Consider the following 6,843-nt stretch of genomic DNA (forward strand, 5'->3'; position numbering starts at 1 on the left):
CCGTCTAAAAAAAAAAAAAAAAAAAGAAATTTTCAGTATCTTATAAAGTATGATAACATATAATCCTTGTATTATTTGCCTACATTATTTCTTTTTGTAAAGCATGAGTTTAATTCTCAAAAGACTTTATCATGTTCACTGTACTTTGCATAACTCACTAAATTTTGATGTGTCTCAATTATGTGGGTGAAAAAAGTGAATCAGAAATAGAAGACATGAGGCTTAATGGAGTACAAGCAGCACAAGGGAAGAAAGAGCCTTTAGTCCAATGCATCTGACCAAGTAGAATTTATACCAGGAACATGAAGTTAGTTTACCATTTGAAAACCAATCAGTGTACTTCATCATATAGACACACTAAAGGAGCAAAACCGTGTGATCATCTCGATAGATAGCAAAGGCATTTGATCACTATCTAAACCAGTTCAAGGTGCAAAATCTGGCCAGGCATGGTGGTTCGTGCCTGTAATTCCAGCACTTTGGGAGGCTGAGGCAGGAGGATCACTTGAACCTGGGAATTTGAGACCAGCCTGGCAACATAGCAAGGAGAACTATTTGTCCTGGGATCCCAGTCAAGTCAAATAAAGACAGCCTAAGACTGGGGTCTTTTAAGGAGCCATGAGATAGGTCAAATAATGAAAATTCTCTGAGAAGGGGACTTTAAAGGAGCTCCAATTCCATTTGCCCCCTCCAGTGACTGCCAGTGTGCTGGTTTTCACCATGATAACAATCTGCCGGTTTTCAAGGTTACCATGGAGTGAGGGCAGGGGGATGAGAACAGGGCAAATTAAGTCACCACAAAACTCATTGTTCTCTCTGAGATTCAGTCATTTAAAAAAAATAAATGTTCTGTAAGTCTCCACAGTCCTGAAAAAGCAGATTCTAAAAAATTTCACCCATGTTCTCACTGCTTCTATGGAGGAGAGGCTCTTTATACGTTCTCACTCTGCTGTTTTCACTGACATCAGCTTCTACCAATTCAATATGGAGGACAGAGAAACCTTATTCCCAGATAGGACCCCTTGCCCTCATTTATGTTGTAGTTGCCACGTGGGTTGTATGTACATACAATTTTAAAACCCCACCAGATGATGTTATAATTTTTGCTTCCAGCCACCACACATAGTTTTTTGAAACTTAAAGGGAGAAAAATAACCTACTATATTTATCCAGATATTTCCCATTTATGTTGCTCTTCCTCATTCCTCAAGCTCCATGTTACCCACTGGTTTGATTTCCCTTCTGCCAGAATTTATTTCAGCATTTCTTTGGAACAGGTTTGCTGGTGACAAATTCTCTGCATTTTCCATCATCTGAGAATGTTCTTATTGTACCTTCATTTGTGAAGGGCATTTTCTTTGGATATGAAATTCTATGTTAACAGTTCTTTTCTTTCAGTACTTTTGTTTTTTTTTTTTTTTTTTTTGAAGCAGAGTCTCACTCTGTTGCCCAGGCTGGAGTGCAATGGCATGATCTCAGCTCACTGTAACCTCCGCCTCCAGAGTTCAAGCAATTCTCGTGCCTCAGCCTCCTGAGTAGCTGGGATTGCAGGCATGCACCACCATGCCTGGCTAATTTGTGTGTTTTCAGTAGAGATGGAGTTTTGCCATGTTGCCCAGGCCAGTCTCAAACTACTGGCCTCAAGTGATCCGTCCACTCGGCCTCCCAAGGTGCTGGGATTACAGGCTTGAGCCACATCCCCAGCCTCTTTCAGCAATTTAGAAATGTTTTTCCACTGCCTTCTGGCCTCTGTGGTACCTGATGGGAAATTCACAGTCATTCAATTTGTTGTTCCTTTACTCTATTACTCAGGGTTCTCCAGAGAAACAGAATCAATAGTATGCGTGTGTGTGTGTGTATACATGTATGTATATGTGTATATGTGTGTGTGTGTGTGTGTATGTGTATATTTATATATATATATAGAGAGAGAAATTTATTTTAAGGAATTAGCTCACATGATTATAGAGGCTGACAAGTCCAAAAATTGTGGGGTGGGCCAGCAGCACAGAGACCCAGAGAAGAATTAGTGCTGTAGTTCAGATCCAAAGGTCATCAGGACAGTGACCCTCTAGAGCAAGCTTGTCCAATCCACAGCCCATGGGGCATGCGACCCAAGATGGCTTTGAGTGAGGCCCAACACAAATTCATAAACTTTCTTAAAACATTTTGAGTTTTTTTTGTGTGATTTTTATTTTTAGGTTGTCAGTTGTCCTTAGCATTCATGTATTTTATATGTGGCCCAAGACAATTGTTCTTCTTCCAATGTGTCCCAGGGAAGCCAAAAGATTGGACCCCCCTGCCCTAGAGGGAGCTAACATTTCAATTCAAGTCAAGGCATCTGCTGCAGAATTCCTTGTTGCTTGGGGGAGGTCAGTATTTTTGTTCTATTTAGGCCTTCAACTGATTGGATGAGGCACACTCACATTATGGAGGGCAATCTGCTTTGCTCAAAGTCCATCGATTTCAACGTTAATCTCACACAAAAACACCTTCATAGAAGTAACCAGAACAATGTTTGACTAAACATCTGGACACTGTGAGGCATCCTCAGCTAATAGAAGACACCTGCAGTTTCTTGAAACTTAACGATTCTCTAACATAGTCATCTGTTTCCTCATGGCTAGCAAGGGAGAGAGTTCCAAGGGTGAGTCTGCTAGCAAGATGGAATCTTATTTAACGTAACGTGGTACCATGGTGTAACGTAACATGGTACTGGGAATGATGTCACCTCACCTTTGTCCTATTCTATTGGTTAAGGCAAGTTACAGGTCCTGCCCATACTCAAGGGAAGGGGATTCTAAATGTGTATTAATACTAGAATTTGGGGATTATTGAGGATAATCTTACAGTCTGTCTACCACAGTCTAATCCCCAGTGATTCACATCTCTTCCTGTGGAGACAAATATTGCTCCATCTTGGATGCTAATCCACCATGTTGATGTCTGATTGGCCCCAGTCCCATGAATGTCTCCTGATTTCTACTTTATTTACTGTTACTGTTCCTTCCTTCCTCTCTCTCTCTTCCTTCCTTCTTTCCTTCCCTTCCTTCCCTTTCCTTTCTTCCCTTTCCTTCCTTCCTTCCTCCCTTCTTCTTTCTTTCCTCCCCCTCCTCCTCCTCCTCCTCCGTCGTCGTCGTCTTCTTCTTCTTCCCCTCCTCCTCCTCCTCCTCCTCCTTTCTTCTTCTTCTTTTTTTTTTTTTTTTTTGTAGAGATGGGGTTTCATCATTTTGCCCAGGCTGGTCTCGAACTCCTGACCTCAAGTGATCCATCTGCCTTGGCCTCCCAAAGTACTGGGATTACTGGGATGAGCCACTGCACCCAGCCTTTCCTTCCTTCATTTTCTAATAACATGGCCCTCACTTCCTTCTGAACCGTCACCGGTAGCATTCTCCAAGTCCAGATTTCTATTAATGGCTTGTTTAAAGCAATTTATACTTTTTCTATGATGCTCATCACAATTCTTCTAGCCTCCACCCACTACCTTATTCCAAAACCACTTCCACAGCAGCACCCTATTTCTAGGTACCAAAATCCTTATTAGTTATCTATTTCTGCTGTGCTGTAAAGGATTCAGCAGGTTTAGGTAGTCTGATTCTTCCACATTCCAAAGAAAGGTTTGGTCCTTGCCTGGCTACTGGGAGACAACCTCTAATCTCCTGGAATCTCCTGTCTGTTAGGAGTGTCTTTGTTTATCTGAGGCCTTGAGCCATGTAAGATAGTTCATGTTAACAATGTGATTGATGGCAGGGGCCTTGTACTACCCAGTATGATCTCAATCTCTGGAGGTGCTGGAGACCAGAGTCAGCCATGCAGGCAGTCAGCCATGCCTAGGTAACCAACCTTCAATAAAAGCCCTGGACATAAAGGCTTCAGTGAGTTTCCCTGTTTGGTAATACTCTGTGGGAGCTGTCATTCATCATTGCTGAGAGAATTAAGTGCTGTCTACATGACTCCACGGTGAGAGAACAACTGGAAACTGATGCCTGGTCTCTCCCGACTCTGCCCTGTGCATCTTTTTTTCATTGACGATTTTAATCTATATCTGCTCATTGTGATAATCTGTAACCATGAGTGTAATGGCTCTGCTGAATTCTATGAGTCCTTCTAGTGATCACTGAAGCTGAGAGTGGTACTGGGAAATCCCTGAACACAGCTGCATAAAAAATTACCAAAAACTTAGTGACTTAAAAGAAAACATGCATTTATTATCTCACAAGGGTCTGGGCACAGATTAACTGGATCCTCTTCTTAGGGTCTCACAGGGCTGCCGTCAAGGGATTGGCTTGAATGTGTTCTAATCTGGAGGCTCAGCTGGGGAAGAAGGTTCTTTCAAGCTCACTCAGGTTGGTGATAGAACTCATTTCCTTGTGGTTGTGGGACTGAGGGTCCTGGCTTCTTGCTGGCTGCTTCCAGCTCTTAGAGGTTGTCTTTAGCTTCTTGGTAGATTGGCCTCCCATCTTGGCTGCTCATTTCTTCAGAACTATCTTGAGAGACAGTGTTAGAGTGAGTTTGATAGCAAGATGGAGTCTTAATAGTATGTAAAGTAATCTTGGGAATGACATCCTATTGATTTTGCTGTATACAGTTGGTTAGAAGCAAGTCACAGCTTTGCTCACACTCAAGCAAAATATGTCCTCCTTCAAGGGGAGGAGTTTATTCAAGGATGTGAATACTCATCTTAGAGTGTGTTTACCACACAACTCCCCTATATGGGGAAAGACAGAGAAATGGGGCAGTAATGAGAGGGGAAAGAAAGGACAAAAATTTTTTTTTCTTTTTTTGGAGACAGGGAGTGGAGTGGAGTGATGTGATGCAATCACGGCTCATTGCAGCCTCAAACTCCTGGGCTCAAGTGATCCTCCCCCTTTAGCCTCCCTAGTAGCTGGGACTACAGGTGCATGCCACCATGTCCAGCTGATTTTTAATTTTCTTTTGGTAGAGACAGGAGTCTCATTATGTTGTTCAGATAAGTCTTCAAGTCTTGGCCTCAAGTGATCCTCCCACCTTGGCCTCCCAAACTGCTGGGATTACAGGCATGAGCCACTGCACCTAGCCAAAACTTTTTTTTTTTTTGACATGGGGAAAATTTGTGCTGATAGGAGTGGCTCACTAGAGAGGAAATAATTGATAAAATCCTCTTTTATGGGTCAGCCATTACAGTCTTTTAAATATTCAATGCAATTAAAATTCTTATTTTGTCTCTCATATATCACAAAATACGTAATGTATGGGCCCCACTTTCCCCAAATATGAAATGTAGATGTTGACCGGGAGCAGTGACTCACGCCTGTAATCCAAGCACTTTGGGAGGCTGAGGTAGGAAGACTGCTTGAGGTCAGGAGTTCCAGACCAGCCTAGGCAACAAAGTGAGACCCTGTCTCTACAAAAAATAAAATAAAAAAAAATTCAGCTGAGCATGGAGGTGCAAGCCATAGTCCTAGCTACTCAGGAGGCTGAGGTGGGAGGATCACTTGAGTCCCGGGAGTTCAAGTCTGCAGTGAGCTATCATTGTGCCACTGCACTCCCGGCTGAGTGGCAGAGACAGACCCTATCTCAAAATATAAAATACAATAAAGTACAATAAAATAAAATAAAATAAGAATCATGTTCACTGAAAGGGTTTCAGATAGACTCAGTATTTGCGGCTTCACTATGATGCTATTTTATTTGTAATTCTGGGATAGGCTGTGGGCCTCAGAACACCCTACAGTGGATATTGTTATGAAGGCACACATGAAGATGTCCTGTCGATTGTGTGGCAATGAGTTTGTCAGAGATGGTGACAGTGACGCACATTTTTCAGTCTCCCGGAATATGTGTTTCTCAATCTTCAGCTTTTGAGTGCTTTTGCCTACAGAAAGGCCCCGGCGCAGTGCCCCCTGCTGGTGAGTGGCAGCCAGGCGTGTGCGTCATGTCAGTGACGGACAGAGTGGGTCCCTTTGCTGACACAGACCCTGGGGCTGATGCTGAGCCTGCCAGGTTATTTCAGATCAGGTCATTAAAGCAACAGAAGGTCGACTCGATGTAAAACGAGCAGCTCCCAGTAATCTCTACATTTTTTAGACATGTGATGATTTGCTATAGCTCACTTTGGCTGATAAAATATGAACACTTCACAAAATATTTGTATTTCAGCCTCTGTCTTTGTTCATTTAACAAGCCATTTTGCCCTAATTCCCAGGAGCTGTATTCTTGTTCCATTGGGAAACCTAACTTGGGCCTCAGCAGAGAAGATTTTAAACATGAAATAGGTTAGGTGTGTTAATTTAAAAAAAAAAAAACAGAAAAACATTTAAAACAAAAAAACCCCTTTCTCTTTCACTTCAGTGATATGAATTAACATTCATTTGTGAAGGTTTCTAAATGGCGACGAGCATCTTAAAGAAAATTAATTAAAACTAAGAACCAGATCAGTGTTTAGATTATTATTTTAACCTTGGCCTCTGGTGAAGGTAGTAGTTTTATAATGAATAATTATCCCTTTAATTTTGTTCCCATCTAGCCGCTTTGTATATATCTGGGGTGGGTATGTCATGACAGTGACATTTTTGGTAGCCTTTAATTCAGGAATGCAGTCCACACACTTCAGGATTTTAGTGTCTTAGGTTCACGGGCAGGTGGCTTCTCTACTTAGGCAGTTCCATGAGGCAGGAAGGAAACCAGGAGAATGTGTATCCTCAAACCCAAGTGAACCAGGCATAGGAGGAAGAGCTCTGTTGAGTGAGCTATGATAATCAACCATTGCGGAGGTCATAGTTAACTTGCTGGGAGCAGTTTTGGTGGACAAAGTCTGATTAGAATGGGTTTACAAGAAAATAGGCTTTTCCAGGTGCCCATCAG

General features: G+C 42.2%; 1 pseudogene; it reads left to right on the forward strand.

Moving 5' to 3' along the window:
* LOC105541352 overlaps window positions 1-6,031 on the forward strand; it is a 65,958-nt pseudogene extending 59,927 nt beyond the window's left edge.
* Window positions 6,032-6,843: the final 812 nt, after the last annotated feature.

The sequence above is a fragment of the Mandrillus leucophaeus genome, unplaced genomic scaffold, assembly GCF_000951045.1.
Source record: "Mandrillus leucophaeus isolate KB7577 unplaced genomic scaffold, Mleu.le_1.0 Scaffold238, whole genome shotgun sequence".
NCBI classification, from domain to species: domain Eukaryota; kingdom Metazoa; phylum Chordata; class Mammalia; order Primates; family Cercopithecidae; genus Mandrillus; species Mandrillus leucophaeus.